Genomic DNA, 18,714 nt, shown 5'->3' on the forward strand with positions numbered 1-18,714 from the left:
TTGAGATAAAATATTTGTCTACCACATACTAAACACCCAATAAATGGTAGCTATAATGGCAGTTATAGGGCAGCCCGGGTGGCTCAGCAGTTTAGCGCTGCCTTCAGTGCCTTCAGCACTCAAGAGAGTGATCCTGGAGACCCGGAATCAAGTCCCACGTCGGACTCCCTGCATGGAAGCCTACTTTTCCCTCTGCCTGTGTCTCTGCCTCTCTGTGTTTCTCATGAATAAATAAATAAAATCTCTCTATATATATATTATGGCAGTTATAGTGAACAAATCTTAATATTCTATTTATTTAAATAAATCACAATATTCTACCTAATTACCATTTTAAATTTAGCTTTTTGCTAATAAATCAATAATGACCTTCAATTTATGGCTTTATAACATACTTTTAATTTGATAGACTTTACAATTTGCCTTAGGGAGGGAGGAACACAAAAGAGGAGAACTGTGTTTGAATGGCCTCTTAGGAATGTGCAAGGATACACAGGCAAAGAGAAAAAAGGAAGAATATGAAGTGGATGACAATATTATGAACTTTTACATTCTGGCAGGCCTACACACTATCTGAAATCATAAGCTCATTCTAAAAACAAAAACAAAACCCCCCATCAAATAAAACAAATGAAACCTATATGGTTTTGACCAGAAACATGCTCCTTTATCATAGTAGAGTCAGGAATACTTACTTCTGCTACAAGTATCTAAAGATAGGGCACCTGGCTGGCTCAGTTGGTGGACCACATGACTCTTGACCTCTGGGTTGTGAGTTTGAGTCCAATGATGGGTTAAGAGATTACTTAAAAATAAAATATTTAAAAATAAAAATAAAACTAGTAAACTGAAATCTAGTTAAAAAGTAGGGATCACAAAATAGTTCCTTCACTGATTTAACGCAAATCAATCACAAATTTCAGGTCACAGGTGGAAACCTAGTTACAAAACACTCAGATCATTTTATGTAGCATGATCGATGCTTTAAGTTTTTTAGGGCAGCAAGACAATATGAATTTCAGCAGTACTTGCAGATGCCACCTCCAGGGCTCTAAGAAAGCTACAGAAGTGAAGCTAATTTTTGATTCCTTCCCACCTCTTTTTTTGTAAAATCTCCTAGCAATCAAAGAGCCCCTTTCCCTCCACTTAACTTTTTCAGATGCTGGGTGTATCCTGAATATGGACTTAAGGCTGACCAGTCCTGACCATTACATGTGCATACAAGAGCATATTTTAAGTTTATTTCTCTTCCTCCAAAATTTCCTAAAGTCCAAAACCTATTCAAATATAGCATCTTATTAGAACTGCTAGTATTCAACAATAATTGCTAATGGCAAAATTAAGACATCAGTGATGAATATTCTCCATTATCCTAAATCCTTCCAGGTACTGAAGCTAAATGCTCATTCTTGACTCCTCTTTCTTTCCCCACACCAATCCTTCAGGAAAAATGGTTGGTTTAAATATTTAAAATATTTAAAATTGGTTTATATATTTAAAAATATATCTAGAACCTGACTACTTAGTACCTCCACTGCTCTCACCACGCCAAGCACAATCAAGTCTCACCTGGATTGCTGCAATAAGGCTCCTTAACTGGTCTCCCCACTTTGATTCTTGCTGCCACCAAAGTTTACACAGCTACAGCACACTCTGCCTTTGAACTCAAACCACCAGGGCCCAGACCTGACATTTTAGAGGGTCCCTGCTTTTTAGGATGTGGTTACCAGCACACATCCCTAACTCCCCTTTTGGACTCCTTCACCAGTACCTGGAACCTCAAAAGTTCCCTGCCCCAATCATCCCCAAGCCTGCTTCCAGGGCCTGTGGGCAATAAAAAGCCACTAAAGAATTCTGAAGAATGACATGATCAGATACATAGGTTACAGATGGATCTGAAATGGCAGATCTAGATACAGGGTGAGTGATTATAAGAAATTATTACTCCAGGGCAGCCCCGGTGGCGCAGCAGTTTGGCGCCGCCTGCAGCCTGGGGTGTGATCCTGGAGACCTGGGATCAAGTCCCGTGTCAGGCTCCCTGCATGGAGCCTGCTTCTCTCCCTCTGCCTGTGTCTCTGCCTCTCTCTCTGTGTCTATGAATAAACAAAATCTTTAAAAAAAAAAAAAAAGGAAATTATTACTCCAGATATTATATGGAAATTAAAGCTGCAGCGGCATTGAAACAAAGATGGGAGCAGAGGTAAATTAGTGTTACACACACATTGGCTGAAAGGACTGATCGAATATGGAGAGTAAGAGAAAAATCTAGGGCTCTCTTCTACTTTTATTTATCTTTTATTTTTTAAAAAGATTTGATTTATTTGAGAGAGAGTGAGAATGAAAGAGAGAGCACACAGAGGGAGAGGGAGAAGCAGATTCCCCCTCTGAGCAAAGAGTCTGACATGGGCTTGATCCCAGGACCCTAGGATCATGACCTGAGATGAAGGCAGACACTTGACCAACTAAGCCACCCAGACACCCTTCTACTTTTATTTTTAAAAAGATCATATGGGGGGATCCCTGGGTGGCTCAGCAGTTTAGTGCCTGCCTTCGGCCCAGGGCGTGATCCTCGAGTCCTGGAATAGAGTCCCACATCAGGCTCCCTGCATGGAGCCTGTTTCTTCCTCTGCCTGTGTCTCTGCCTCTCTCTTTCTCTTTCTGTGTCTCTCATGAATAAATAAAATCTTTTTTAAAAAATCATATAAAAATAAAATTAAAAGGATCATATAAAGAATACAGAGATAATTTAAACATTTATTTCTGTAAGTCAGACAGTAATTATTAGTTCAGCTTGAGATGAAGAGAGAAATGCCATTTATCTGTACTCAAGGGAAATTATTTCATTATAAAAATGTTTTAAAGGTTTGAGGGAGGGATCCCTGGGTGGCTCAGCGGTTGGGCGCCCACCTTCAGCCAAGGGCATGATCCTGGAGACCGGATCAAGTCCCACATCGGGCTCCCTGCATGGAGCCTGCTTCTCCCTCTGCCTTTGTCTCTGCCTTTCTCTCTCTCTCTCTTTCTCTGTCTCTCATGAATAAATAAATAAAATCTTAAAAAATAAAATAAAATAAAATAAAATAAAATAAAATAAAATAAAATAAAATAAAATAATAAAGATTTGAGGGATGCCTAGGTGGCTCAGTGGTTGAGTGTCTGCCTTTGGCTCAGGGCATGATCCTGGAGTCCCCGGATTGAGTCTCATGTCAGGCTCGCTGCATGGAGCCTGCTTCTCCCTCTGCCTTATGTCTCTGCCTCTCTCTCTGTGTCTCTCATGAATAAATAAATAAAATCTTTAAAAAAATTGTTTTCCTTTGAAAAAAATTTTTGAGAGAGAAGCAGCAAAAGAGAGAGCACAAGTGGGGGTGGGCAGAGGGATAAGTAGAAACAGACTCCCCGCTGAGCAGGATTTCCCAGACACAGGACACAGGGGTTCAATCCCAGTCCCGAGCTGAAGGCAGAGGCTTAACTGACTAAGCCACCCAGGAGCCCCTCTTTCTAAATTTTAAAGGTGGTATGAGTTAACACTTTACACAAAATTCAGAGAAGACTCAAAAGAAAAAACCCTACAAAGTATATAGCCTATTTTGGGGTTATTCATATTTTCAAATATCTAGAAATTATGAGCATATTACTTGTATAAGTTTTAAGTAGGTATACATATTAGTGTATGATTTAGCTATATGTATGTGCTAAATATAGCCTCTTTACTCCCTTTAATATATTCTGCAAATACATGCCTAGATATTACTAAAAAAATCTATTTAGATGATAGTAAGACCTTCCGCACCCTTCAACATGATTCTATTCAATAAAAAGTCATGAAAAGGGTGAAATGATTATCAGATGCCATCTCTCTGGGAGGCAATATAGCAGTGGAGAGGTATCACAACAAAATGGTTAGAAAGCACACTCTGAAATCCAAAAGCCTCAATGTTAACATGTGGCTGTGTGCCTTAGACAAATTATTTATGCTCCAATCACCTCAGTTTTCTTATCTTTAAAATACAATAGTAAGAACACCAGCAGGGTTGTTGAGGGAATTTTATAAATGTATATGTATAAAGCACCTAGAATAAACCCTGTCACTTAATTATGTGGCTCTCAGTACATGTTAGCTGACAATACTGCTGCTGCAGCTGCTGCTGTAAATACACGTTTCCTTCTAGTTTTATCACTTTTAGCCAAGGGTTCATTCTTCTCACCCCAACTTCTCACTTTTAGCCAAGGGTTCATTCTTCTCACCCTAACTAAGGTGCTAGCTGATAATTAAGATGTTAGCTGAGAACTAAGGTCTGACCTCTACCAGGGTATTTGCATTTTAAAAGAGGATCTCTTAAAGATAAAATCCTTTAAAAAATCCAAAGAAGTGAAAACCAGGGTTCCCTGGCTAGCTCAGCTGGTAGAACCCAAGACACTCTTGATCTCAGGGTTGTGAGTTCAAAGTGCATGTTGGGTGTGGAGATTACTTCAAAATAAATTTTTATTTTTTTTAAAGATTTTATTTATTCATGAGAAACACAGAGAGAGGGCAGCCCCGGTGGCTCAGCGGTTTAGCGCCGCCTTCAGCCCAGGGTCCGATCCCGGAGACCTGGGATCAAGTCCCACGTGGGGCTCCCTGCACGGAGCCTGGTTCTCCCTCTGCCTGTGTCTCTGCCTCTCTCTGTGTGTCTCTCATGAATAAATAAATAAAATATTAAAAAAAGAAAAAGAAAAGAAAAGAAACACAGAGAGAGGCAGACACATAGACAGATGGAGAAGCAGGCTCCCAGCAAGGAGCCTGATGCAGACTCGATCCCAGGACCCCAGGATCACGCCCTAAGCCAAAGGCAGACACTCAACCACTGAGTCACCCAGGAATCCCCAAAATAAATTTTTAAAACCAAAACCAAAACAAACACACAAAGAAGTGAAACCAGAGGCTGGAATGACAGATCAGGAGATTAATATTTTAGAGCAGGGGGCCCACCCTGTTTACTTATGAAAGAAACCAAGAGGGGGCATACAACCAAGAGAAGGGCAGGGAAGTAAGCAAGAGCTAGCAAACAAGACTGCTGCCTGAGATTTCCAGCTAGCACTGCTGCTTAGAGCCAAAGCTCAAAGACACTTACTAAGGTATCCCCAAAGGGGCCTCAACACACAAAGACCTAAGAGCTGGGAGGAAAGGAAAGGGGGATGGGAGTATTTTCTTGACACTTCCTATTTTCCTCTACTGGGTTCAGAGCACTTCTTTTCACTTGCTAATCCACTGTGGAGAAGCTATGTATTAACTGGTTAGTTTGGAGATTGATTATGTAATTTTTAGCAATATATTCACTTTAAATAGAGATAACCAAATATTTCTGCATCCTCATGTAGAATCTGATAAAATATTACCTGTCCCTGTATATAATAGCAACACACACAAGTCATGATGTTTTGAACGAAATCTATAAAGATTAAAATAATATATATACTATCATTTTGTGTATTTAAAAAATGTTTCATACTTAAAATTCCAATGAATATCTACGAAATGTGTTTTTTGAAACCAGGTACGCTATCTTTATTTTAAAGACCGATTTATAAATATTCTGAGGGCTTTGTCATTCTTCACTGCTTAAAGACAATTAAAATTTTCAAATGGCTCAAAGAAAACCATTTAAATGATTTAAGCTTTTCATGCCCTATAACTAAGCATTTTTATTTTTAAAATTCCCTAAAGTTCAAGAAAATAATTGTATTTGACTTATTGAAAAAGCTGATTATTTTACAGAGGGTTAACATATAATTAAGGTAATTACAAAATAGAAAGCTAAAATGACTAGAAGAAAAATAAAACATTCAATTTTATTAAATATGGTATTTTTAGTTAAAAATTTATATCATAGAAAAAATCAAATATCATTAGTAAAACATATAACTTGTTACAGTTCAATAAAACAAAACTGCTCATGCTTACCACCCAGTGTAGAGTGTCTGAAATTAATTTTAATCTACTCAAATTATAGCCCTTTGCATCATACAATCCAGGTTTTAAGCATGTAGTAATACCTTTCTGACATATATTTCAATAGCTCATCCTATTGGCAGTTCTAAATAGCTGACCACCAAAATCTTTCTGCATCAGTCTCAGGCACACTGCAAAACTTAGCTTACCAATACATCTTACCTTCACAGAATTAGTTCCTTTTCCAATATTCTCTTATTAAAGATAGTATATCATCACTGAAGTATCCAGAATAGGTTTTGTTGTTTTTACTCCTCCCATCTTTTCCACTCAAACATTCAATTTGTCACCTATGGATATAAGGTTATCACTTCCCAAGTCTTTATTTCTTTTCTTTTCTTTTTTTTTTTTCTTATTTTTTTTCAATTGAAGAGTTATCATTCTTATTATGGACTTTTATTATATCATTCCTGAGGTACAGCAGTAACATCCAAACTGGTTTCCCATCATCCAGGCTCTTCCTGTACTATCTTGGCAAATTAATCTTCAAGTTTGCTTTGACGGTTTTACTCTTAAAATCCTGTTCCCCAGGGGTGCCTGGGTTAAGCATCTGCTTTGGGCCCAGGATCAAGCCCCATGTCAGGCCCCCTACTCCTCCTCTGCTCCCCCTCCATAGTCCTAACATATAAAATCTTAAAAGAAATCCTCTGTTCCCCATAGTTCAATAAAACAGCAGATTTATGAAATTCCTAGCTAGCTCACTCTGTAGAGCCTGCAATTCTCCATCTCAGGGTTGTGAGTGTGAGCCCCATGTTGGGTCTAGAGATTACTTTAAATCAATCTATCTATCTATCTATCTATCTATCTATCTATCTATCTATCTATCTATCATCTCTTCTAACTTCCTAAAGGACTTGGGTTGTACCAAATGTGAATCCTTGTGTTTGTATATTCACCCAGTTCATACCCACTGAACTGTTGGGTAGGTTCCCTATGGCCAGTGAGGGATAATATCTCAAACAGGTTTTGATCATCTTAGCAAAAAAAAAAAAAAACTTTATGAAGATCCTTCAGGATTTTTTTTAAAGATTATTTATTTATATGAGAGAGAAAGACAGCATCAGAGACAGCACAAGCAGGGTGGAGGGCAGAGGGAGAAGGAGAGGGAGAAGCAGACTCCCCACTGAGCAAGCAGTGAGCCTGATCAGGGGCTTAATCCCAGGACCCTGAGATTATGACCTGAACTGAAAGCGGACACTTAACCAACTGAACCACTCAGGTGCCCCACTTCATGTATGCTCATGGTTTTAAACACCACTTAAATGATGACAATTACCAATCCTATAGGTTTTATAGCCATCTTGTTCCAGGTTACCCAATTCTTGGCACAATCAACCAACTTGTTTAAATGCAGGTTTTGCTTCAGCTCTCTTTATAACATTTGAGTAAGTGGTCAAGAATAGGAAGTCAATTATACTTCAAAAGAGAGAGAAAGGAAAAAGAAAGAATAGGAAGTCATGGATCACTAGTGACCAAAATTGCCCTCCATCCCCACTCAAGTGGCCATTTCCCCCTCAGAGTCAGTCAAGGCAATTTCCTGATATTTTGTGATGTCATTATCCTACTTTCTCCATCCTTAACCACAGCCTACCACATGTCTTGTTCCATTCTTTGTGCTTTCAGATACCCAAATAGATTTTAAACAAAAGTAAATGGAGATATACTTCCCCACCCCTAATTAAGATTGTTTTAGGCATCTGGCTAGCTCAGTCTGTATACATTCAACTCTTAATAGAGCATTCAACTTTTTTTTTTTGGCAGGGGGGATGACACACACAGGTCTTGATCTCACAACTCTGAGATCATTACCTGACCTGAAATCAAGAGTCAGGAGGCTTAATGGACAGAACCGAGCCACTCAGGTGCCCCTAGAGCATTTAACTCTTGATCTTGGTGTTGTGAGTTTGAGCCCCATGTTAGGAATAGAGATTACTTAAAAATAAAATCTTTAGGGCTCCTGGGTGGCTCAGTTGGTTAAGCATCTGCCTTGGCTCAGGTCATGATCTCAGGGTCCTGGGATTGAGCCCCGAGTTGGGGCTCCCTGATCAGTAGGGAGTCTGCTTGTCCCTCTCCCTCTGCCTGCACCCCTACTTGTGCTTGCTTGCTCTCAAATAAATATTTTTAAAAATCTTTTTAAATTTAAAAAATAAACAGGGGCACCTGGCTGGGTCATTTGGTGGAGTGTGCGACTCTTAATCTTGGGGTTTTGAGTTCAAGCTCTATGTTGGGTGTAGAAATTACTTAAAAATAAAATCTTTTGGGGATCCCTGGGTGGCTCAGCGGTTTAGCGCCTGCCTTTGGCCCAGGGCGCGATCCTGGAGACCCAGGATCAAGTCCCACGTCGGGCTCCTGGCATGGAGCCTGCTTCTCCCTCTGCCTGTGTCTCTGTCTCTGTCTCTCTCTCTATTTCTATCATAAATAAATAAATCTTTAAAAAAAATAAAATAAAATCTTTTTTTTTCTTTTAAGTAGGCTCCATACCCTGTGTGGAGGGTATGGAGCCAACACAAGATTGAACTCAGGACCTGGAGACCAAGATCTCAGCTGATATCAAGAGTCAGAGGCTTAACAGACTGAGCCACTCAAATGTCCACAAAATAAAATCTTTAAAAAAATAAAAAATAATAGATCAAAAAGTTAAAAAAGATTATTTTAGGTTTTGGTAGGATATGTAGTGACCCTTTAAATATATATTTATGCTCCAAATATAAATATTACTAAGAGCTACAAATATCACTGAAAAATTAGAAGGGTAGCTAATATTTTCTTCAAAAATTAACAATCCGGGGCACCTGGGTAGTTCAGTAGGTTAAGCAACATCTGCCTTCAACTCAGGTGATGATCCCAGGGTTCTGGGATGGAGTTGGGCTACCTGTTCAGTGGGAAGTCCACTTAGTCCTCTCCCCTCCTCCCCCCAACTTCTTGGTCATGTGTGCATGCTCTCTCTCAAAAAAATAGATAAAAGGTTTTTAAAAAATTAACATTCCACTATAAATTTGTTAACCTCAACAAAATGATCTTTTCAGCTGGCCACTCCCTTTACACCTTAAGACACTTAGAAAGAAACCATGGGGGGATCCCTGGGTGGCTCAGCGGTTTAGCACCTGCCTTCAGCCCAGGGCGTAATCCTGCAGACACGAGATTGAGTCCCACATGGGGCTCCTGCATAGAGCCTGCTTCTCCCTCTGCCTGTGTGTGTCTCTCTCTGCCTCTCATGAATAAATCAATAAAAAAAAAAAAAAGTGACACACAGAACTCAGTGGCTAAATGTCTGCCTTCCGCTCAAGGCCTGATCCCAGGGTCCTGGGATCTCCTGAGATCCATGGAGTACCACATTGGGCTCCCGGCACAGAGCCTGCTTCTCCCTCTGCCTAAGTCTCTGCCTCTTTCTCTGTGTCTCCCATGAATAAAGTAAAAAATCTTTAAAAAAAATTTTTTAAAGTGACACAGAATGAGGGATCTGGCTAATATACGCTCCTAAAAATAATCTGTATTTTCAAATCTGAATAAATGCTAAAATATTTTGCTTTATTAAGAAGCTTCTCCCTTTCCATAGCTCATACTTTGTCAAACGATCACATAAGTTGCATTTGATATAATTCCTAGTGTGTCTCATAGCACTGTTGTACAGTTTTTAAAGATTTATTTATTTATTTATTTAGTAAGGGGTTGAGTAAGGGGCTCTTGGTTTCTGCTCAGGTCATCTCAGAGTGATGACCTCAGGCTCTGTGCTCAGTGTGGAGTCTGCTTAGGACTCTTTTCTCTTTGCCCCTCTCCTTGTGGGTGTGTGTGCTCTCTCTCTCTCTCTCTAAAATAAATAATTTTTTATAAAAAGAATATTTAATAAAATCATGTTACAGTAATCATCTTTATCTTATTAGAGAACCTCCCAGAGGGACAGATATTAAAGAGTAGGCATATGTTGAATTTTAACAAAGCTAATTTTTATAACAAAACTTACTTTTTAAAGAAAGATTTATTTGAGGAGGGGAGGGGCAGAGGGAGAGGGAGAAACCCAAGCCAAATCTGTGCTGAGCATGGAGCCCCACACAGGGCTGATTTCACCCAGAGATCACGACCCGAGTCAAAATCAAGAGTGGGCAGCTTCTGACAGAGCCACCCACAAAACTTAATTTTCTTTTAACGGTACCAAATAACCTAAACAGATCCTCTAAAAGCTATTAAAAGTAGGGAGACTTATTATTTTCCATAATAAAAGATAGGAGGAAATGGCAATTTCAACAGGAAGTAGGCCTTAAAAATTACTAGCCACCACAATCTTTGCATGCATTTGGATTAAGAATGAAAATAACTTTATCCATAGTAATTAGGGCAAACCCTACCCACTCCTTATGAGTAGTTTACAAATTTCCATTTATTTTATGGAACTACCATAGTACCCTGTTATCTTAAGAGATGTTTACAAAATTCCAAGGGAGGGCAGCCCCGGTGGAGCAGCAGTTTAGCACTGCCTGCAGCCCAGGGCCTGATCCTGGAGACCCGGGATCGAGTCCCACGTCAGGCTCCCTGCGTGGAGCCTGCTTCTCCCTCTGCCTCTCTCTCACTCGCTCTGTATCTCTCATGAGTAAATAAAATAAAATCTTAAAAAAAAAATGCCAAGGGACATGCATAGTGACTGGTACAAAAGGGTTCAAAATTCTGAAGGAAGAAATTATTGAATGAACGAACACAATGAACTCCCTTTTCCCTCTTAGGTATGCTATTATGCCTATTATGTGCTTTGGCACCTCTTCTTGTCAATCATGATGTATTTCCTTTCCTTTATCCTAGAAAGGCTGTGGTTATTCTTTCTGCTTCTAGAGATCTAGAGTCTATAATTACCCTGATCTTGCTTGAAACTCCTCATTAGACAAAAAAGGATATTCTTTTACCCTGGATCTTCTCCACGTCTCTTAACATTGCCACCCCACCCCCCACCCCCCAGAAGCACAGAAATTGAATCTAGTTGATAATGTTCTAAGAAAAAGCTTCTAGAAAGCAAGTTCTCCCACCAGGTTAATTGATTTCCTCACCCATCACTGCTTTTAAGTATTTCACTCATGGGCAATTTTGTTCCAAAATATTTATCATTAGTGTCACACCACCATACTTATACATCAATCTATTGCAGCTAACTTCATAACAATGAGGGAAATGTTCACAAAAAGATTGACCATTCTACTAAGTGTCTAGAAAACGGATTTCAAATACTTTGCATAAAATGCCTAGACTATCATTCTAGCATATTCATGATTTGGCCTAACAAGTATATTCTTGGGACCATAAATAAATTAGCTTTTCCTATGTAGAACTCCACGAAAAAGGAATTCTTTATAATAAAGTTTTATGGTACCTGAAAGTGCTGTGAAAAACCAATGTACTTCAATACTCTTAATCTTTGCCAGAAAGCCAGTATTATTGAGTCCTACAGTTTAGTTACTTGTCAAATATTTAGGTTGGGCCTACTGGCAAAACTGTCCGCCATTACTGAATTCAAATTTCCTACCTTGATTAGACTCTTAAGCCTGTGCTCTAGTCTCTCTCTAATCTGCCATTAGAATCTGGCAACCATGTTTGTTCTGCCTAACATTACAGGAAGGAGAAAAACTCCAGAGCACCCTTTTTCTTCTGCTACCAAGAAGTCAAGATACTGCTTTTCTCTGTATCTCTATACCATTTGAAAACACAATTCAACAAACATTTACAAGGGGTTTTCCAGCATGTTAAGCAGATAGGTGCTAGGGATACAAACAAAATACAACCAGACTCTGCCCTCAGACAACCCAATGAGCAGAAAATCCTCTTATGTACCACCATAATACTCAATAAGATTCAAGTATGTAGAGGAAAAGTTTGGTAGAGGATATATATGATAACTTACTCCTTTATTTTTGCAGTACAAAATGAAAAAAAATCTGAAGGGGGGGTATAAAGATAATTAAGTAGAAACAATATAAATATTTTAACCCAAATCAACAGATTTTCATTTTAAATATTCCAGTAAGTGTATCATTGTATAGTATACAACACAGATTCACTTATCACTTAAATGTTTTTAAACTGAAAAAATCTGAGACAATTGATATTTTAAAAGAAAAACAAGGGGATCCCTGGGTGGCTCAGTGGTTTAGCACCATTCCAGGGCATCATCCTGGAGTCCCTGGGTCGAGTCCCACATCAGGCTCCCTGCAGGCAGCCTGCTTCTCCCTCTGCCAGTGTCTCTGCCTCTCTTTCTCTCTCCCTCTCTCTCTCTCTGTGTCTCTCACGAGTAAATAAATAAAATCTTAAAAACAAACAAACAAGATGAATGTTCAATCAAAACAGACAAAAAAATTTCAACTGTCTACAATGTATGCGTTGAACTCTGTTCAATATTAGAATATTTCTAAATTTCAATACAGAAAATCTTATGAAAAAATCCTAGATTAAAAAATCTGCCATCCATTGCAAAATTAATGGCTAGTACACAAAATGTTAAGAGAAATCAGAGCAGGGAAGATAGAAGCTCAACAAGCCAAAATGTTTAAAATCTCTTTAAAATCTGGGAGGGGGGGGTGGTAGTGGGGGAAATTAAGTAAAAATCTCTTTCAAATCCCAAGATGCTAAATTAAAAATAAAAAGATTAGGGTTCCAAGAATACAAAGTTTTCCTCTCTTTCAAGACAACTAAATATCTCACTGAGATTATGAAATATTCTATAAACATGTACTTAACTCATGTTTGGCTTTCTGAATTTGATCACAGTGAACAGCCAATTCTTTTTCCTTGTTTACACTGAATACTGGTTTTAAGGACGACTCAATATGGAATTCCAGGCCCCAATGTTACCACCCCCCTACTTTTTCCCCACAGGCAGCTACTTCACAGATAATAAGGAATTCAAGTGCAGGGCCTGAAGGTCCTATTTCCATGCTAATTTCACAATCCCGTTACTTGCAAGATATGACCATTAAAGAGCGGGAGGGGGGGGGGAGGGAATCGGGAGGGCTTCAGAACAAAGCGACTCTTCTGAGACTCGCTAAATTGTTTACTTCCAAAATTAAGACTGCAAGAAATTACCCAGTTACCGGTAGAATTTACAACAGCTCAAACTTGCAGTTGCAACAATTACCATGTTTCATTTTTTTTTTTTTAATTGGGGGTGAGGGTTAGGAGGACCGTGTCCTACTACCTCTTAAACTTGAGCATTTTTTTTTTCTCCTAGTGCTGACCCATTTCTTATGCCTCAAAACGAGGTTAGCTTATTAGCATTCCTTCCCCGAAGGCCAGCGGGGATGGTTTAGGCTAGAATCCCAAAATCCTAAGTGTCTCTAAGTGGCAGCAGGTGCTGGCAACGCTGGGACCCGACCGAGGCAGAGAGGACAAGCCGTTCCTCGCAAACGGAGGACCAGAAACGGCGCTGGCAAAGCCTCCCGAGGGCGTGGAGCATCCCTCGGTGGCAGGCGGGGCAGAGGGAGACCAGCTCCGCAGAGCGCCCGGTGCGCGCGGGATTCGCGATCCCGTCTCCTCAACGCTTCGGACCGCGGGTCTCGCACATCTGCCCCCCCCCCCCGCGCCTCCCCGACAGTCTCGCTCTTCCCCCCTTCCCCTCGCAACCCGCCCCCCTCCAGCCCCGCGCGGGGTGGCCGCACGGCGAGCCCGGCCGCCGAGGACGCGGCTCCTCGCAGCATCCCTGCGCACTCGGCAGGCGGCCCCACCGGGACGCCGGCCGCGGCATCGCACAACCCACCGGAACTTCCCACAGGCGCCAATTCTAAATTCGCCGGACCGGCCGCCGCTGCCAGCGCCGCCTCCGCGCCCGGGGGCTCGCTCCCCTCCGTCCGTCGCAGCCCCCCTCCCTCCCTCAGGGGCCCCCGCGTCCAGCGCGGCGGGAAAACGCCGCCAGGTGCCTCCCGGCCCCGGGGGGCTCCCGTGGGACCTCCGCGCCCGCACAGCCCCCGCCCCCTTCGGCCAACGCCGAGGCAGCGCGCCCGTCGCCACACTCACCCGCCCGAGCCGGCGCGGCCATCTTTGCGCTCACGCCGGGCCCCGCGCCCCCCGGTTCGGCGGCGGCGGCGGCGGCGGCGGCGGCGGCGGCGGCGGCGGCCCGGCCGAGCGGCTACGTCAGCGGTGACGCCGCCCCGCCCCGCCCCCCGCGCCTCGGGAGCGCCCGGGCTGCAGCCTCGCTCCACAGCCTCTCGCTCCACAGCCTCTCGCTCCACAGCCTCTCGCTCCACAGCCTCTCGCTCCACAGCCTCTCGCTCCACAGCCTCTCGCTCCACAGCCTCTCGCTCCACAGCCTCTCGCTCCACAGCCTCTCGCTCCACAGCCTCTCGCTCCACAGCCTCTCGCTCCACAGCCTCGCTCGGCGGCTGCCCCCGGGGGCGCTGGAAGCCGGGCTTCCCTCCCGAGGCCGGCTTGGCACCTGTCCTCAGGCCGCGGCCCGGGGCGGCGTCGCCAGCGTGCACCGCGAGTCCGGAGACGCGGCACAGCCCACGGAGTTTCTGCGACTCAGGCCGCGGCGGACTGTTTGGCAGAGACGCGCGCCAGTTCGGTTGTCTTCAAAATAAAATAAAATAAAATAAAAATCAGCTTAGGTTAACTGGCGTAGAAATTCTTCGACAAAACGTTTCCTTTCTGAGGAGGAACCCAGGTGTGAGCTCAAGGGCATCCCCTTGGACTCAGCCTCCTCAGACAGCAGTTGGGCAAGGAAGGTTCCAGAATGGCACAGTTAGTGAGAAATAAACTTAAGGGGCCCGAAGGGACACCCCTGTCCAGAATTAGTTGACTCTGAAGTTGCCGACTGACCTGAAATTGCCAATTTAAGATAATGAGATAGACACCGAAAGGAAGAGCCGGGAGAGAAAAATCTGGAGAAGAGGAAAGCCCAACGTCCAGGTAGATGAAGCTGAAGCTGAGAAGTCTGGACTAAAGTCAAACGTACAGGTACACGAAGACTAAGCCGTTAGTATTTGTCGAGCTTTTACTCTCTGCTCAGCTCTGAGCCGTTTCCGCCTCCGCTACCCTGAGGAGAGTATTGCGAGTGGAAAGACCCTGCCTTTCTCAGGAGAGGTGGGAGCAGCAAGACGGACGCGCCAAGTTAGTAGCACGTCCGTGAAGTGCATTACGTTGCAATATGTAAGGCGAGTTATAAAATTGTGCATGTCTTCTAGTCAACAGCTACTTTGGGGAATATCGTTCCATAGTATGACCTGGAGAATAAAAACGAGCGCACGAAGGTACTCGTAGTATATTATCGGAAACAGAAGTTTGAAGGGAAAAGGCTAATTAACATCTGGCATATTAACCTCGAGAATTCTTATGTAGATCACAAAGCGGCCTCAGTGTGATCAATTTATATTTGAAGAAATACCAAATAGGGACGCCTGCGTGGCTCAGCGGTTAAGCGTCTGCCTTGAGCTCAGGGCGTGACCCTGGAGATCGGGGATCGAGTCCTGCATCGGGCTCCCCGCATGGAGCCCGCTTCTCCCTCTGCCTGTGTCTCTGCCTCTCTCTGTGTTTCTCATGAATAAATAAAATCTTAAAAAAAAAACAATGTACATGATTCAACTGCATAAAATGTAGTCATGCACATAAAGATTATACATAAGGAATGAATTTATAGAGCTTAATATTTCCTTCATTTCCCCCTCATACTTAAGTGCATAATAATTCTTTATAATTCAATTCTGTCCCCTGCACGTTCCTCCCACTCAAAACACATCAACCGCTGTCTTGTAATCTTTCTCAGCTCATTAATTTCTAAAATGTACTAAATGCATTACTAGAGAGTATCTCTTAAGAGGGAGTTTTTCATTCTAAGTGTTTCCGACATAACGATATAGTGCTTCCCGCATTTCCTAGAAAGTAAAATATGAGTTCAGTACCCTTGCTCTTCATTTTCAATGTGAAAAACCCCTTCCGGAAGGTCTTTGGCAAATATTAAAAGTTTGCCACTGCCAATCTAGGGATTTTACTTTTGGGAATACAAATAATTTTTACCTGAGACTCCAGCAACTTAGAAGGCTATTCATCTCAGTGTTATTTAGGATAGTGAAAATCAGAAATAACCTAACTTGGACAGCCCGGGTAGCTCAGTGGTTTGGCGCCTGCCTTTGGCCCAGGGCGTGATCCTGGGGACTCAGAATCGAGTCCCACATCAGGCTCCCTGTGTGGAGCCTACTTCTCCCTCTGCCTGTGTCTCTGTCTCTGTGTGTGTGTGTCTCTCACGAATGGATAAATAAAAATCTTTAAAAAATAACCTAACTTTCAGCACTATGGGGAAGGTTAAGTATATCTGATATCCTCAAAAATCTTATTTTCAGGGGTGCCTGAATGGCAACCCGGGTGGCTCAGCAGTTTAGCGCCTTCTTTGGCCCAGGGCCTGATCCTGGATCAGACCCCACATTGGGAGCCTGCTTCTCCCTCTGCCTGTGTCTCTGTATCTCTCATGAATAAATAAATACAACCTTAAAAAAAAAAAAAGGTGGGGGGAATCCCTGGGTGGCTCAGCGGTTTATCGCCACCTTCGGCCCAGGGTGTGATCCTGAAGTCCCAGGATGGAGTCCCACATCGGGCTCCCAGCATGGAGCCTGCTTCTCCCTCTGCCTGTGTCTCTGCCTCTCTCTCTCTCTCTCTCTCTGTCTCCCATGAATAAATAAATAATTTTTTAAAAATTAAAAAAAAGAAATGGGAAGACAACAAAACAAGGGCAAGTTGAGTAAGGCATAGGACTGAATACAAAGATACAAGCTAGGGAGAGGTGCTGGATGGGAAGGATGAGCTGGAGATAAGAAATTTTCTGGAGATTATTGTGTTAATAATTGGAATCCCTGGGTGGCTCAGTGGGTTAGCACCTACATTCGGCCCAGGGCGTGTTCCTAGAGTCCCGGGAACGAGTCCCACATCAGGCTCCCTGTATGGGCCTGCTTCTCCCTTTGCTTTTGTCTCTGCCTCTCTCTGTGTATGTCTTTGATAAATAAATAAAATCTTTTAAAAAATAATTGTGTTAATGATTAAAGATAAGCAATGAGATTGTAGTTTAGCTTTATATGTATTGTTATTACTATTTATTCAGCTTTGAAAATTCCCTCAGCTACCATTTTATTCTAGGTCTTAAGAACCTAGGCCTAAATTTTGGTGTGTCCAGCTTGTTTCCTGACCCCCAGAACCTCTCTACTGCAATCTCATTTTTATATAGCTGTCATACTCATTTTTTCTCATGCAATTTTCCTACTTTTACACTAATTTTCATGAAATCTAAGCTTACTATAACAAAGAAAAAAAATGTCTTCTTCCCTTCACACGTCATCAAGTCTTCCCCAAACTTACCTATTATCTCCTCAAAATCAGTCTTCCCCTTTATCCACCTTTGACTGCTAGGTCAGTCTCTTTACGTTTCACACACTTCAGGCACTTCCCACCTTTAAATCAGGGCAGATGTTTATCTCCTACGTAGAAGGCCCTCCAACTTTCACTCCTGCAAATCATTACAATCAAACTCTTTCAGGGCTAGCCTAAACTCTCACCTCCTGGAAATTGCTTTCCTAGTAACTAGGCTCTCAGAGCCCCATCCCCCACACCCCAATACCTTATTATGCAGTCACAGCTTTTGTTCTGAGTTCCACGCCTGGTTCTCTGCATTGTAACCTCTTAGGGGACAAGGAATGTGCACTTGCTTTGCTTGTGTGTCTCTTTACAGCTTTTAAGAGTATACTGCTGGCCAAAAATATTCTCAAAATGCTTCATGAGTTAAAATTAGATGCTCCCTCACAAAATATGGGATCGTGGAATGGTGTATGGGGGTTTCCCTTGTTTCCACAGTCCCCACATTGGGAGAAATGGCAATTTGCCCTTTTTCTAAGGTAAGTGGACAGTTTTCTAACGATAAAATTTTAATGACTCCGATACCTCAATTCTCTGGCCATATCCAACTTCTGAAGTGGGTAGAACACAAACCTATTCTTCCTTGGATCCTGAAAATGTGAATGAATTAAAGGAAGACAAAACACTGCAAATTTTGTATAATCTTAGAGCTGCTTTTTAATCTTTGTGCAGATTTTTAGAATTCTGTATTCCAGTCTTTCATGAAGATACGAAATATCTTAGGAATCCTAATGGTCAATTAAAGAATTTGGGAGCTTGTTAACTTTGAGGAAACTACTTACAAGAATTTTCAGAGTTTGGGTGCCTGGGTGGCTCAGCGGTTGAGCGTCTGCCTTTAGCTCTGGGTGTGATCCTGGAGACCAGGGATCAAGTCCCACATCAGTCTCCTTGCATGGAGCCTGCTTCTCCCTCTGCCTGTGTCTCTGTGTCTCTCTCATGAATAAATAAATAAAAATCTTTTTAAAAAAATAATTCTCAGAATTTGATAGACTATATGTTCCTATTAATAATTCTTAAAGTTATGAAAGAGGGTGTCTGGGTGGCTCAGTCAGTTAAGCGTGGACCTTTGGCTCAGGTCATGATCCGAGGGTCCTGGGATCCAGTCCCATCTCATGTCGGGGAGCCTGCTTCTCCCTCTCCCTCTGCCCCTCGCCCTTGCTAGTAATCTCTCTCTCTTCTCTCTCTCTCTCTCTCTCTCTCTCACACACACACACACACATACACACTCACTCTCTCAAATAAGTAAAATCTTTAAAGAAAAAAAAAAAAGAAAGTTATGGGTGCCTGGGTGGCTCAGTGTTTGACTGTCTGCCTTTGGCTCAGGTGGTTATCCTGGGGTCCTGGGATTAAGTTGCTAGTCCTGC

At 42.3% G+C, this 18,714-nt stretch overlaps 1 protein-coding gene across 10 annotated transcripts in view; it reads right to left on the reverse strand.

Moving 5' to 3' along the window:
- USP44 (ubiquitin specific peptidase 44) overlaps positions 1-18,714 on the reverse strand; it is a 55,955-nt gene that overhangs the window by 16,466 nt on the left and 20,775 nt on the right. The window contains exons 1-2 of one of the 10 annotated variants that reach the window (XM_072773139.1): positions 17,297-17,444; positions 6,149-6,276 (exon numbers count right to left, since the gene is read on the reverse strand). The exons of 6 other annotated variants lie outside the window; for them this stretch is intronic. The gene's annotated coding sequence lies outside the window, so the exon portion shown is untranslated. Of the gene's footprint in view, positions 1-6,148; positions 6,277-13,972; positions 14,064-17,296; positions 17,529-18,714 lie in introns of those variants that run through there. 3 more of the 10 variants (XM_072773142.1, XM_072773143.1, XM_072773146.1) reach the window with 3 other exon arrangements.

The sequence above is a fragment of the Canis lupus genome, chromosome 13 (assembly GCF_048164855.1).
Source record: "Canis lupus baileyi chromosome 13, mCanLup2.hap1, whole genome shotgun sequence".
Taxonomy (NCBI): Eukaryota; Metazoa; Chordata; class Mammalia; order Carnivora; family Canidae; genus Canis; species Canis lupus.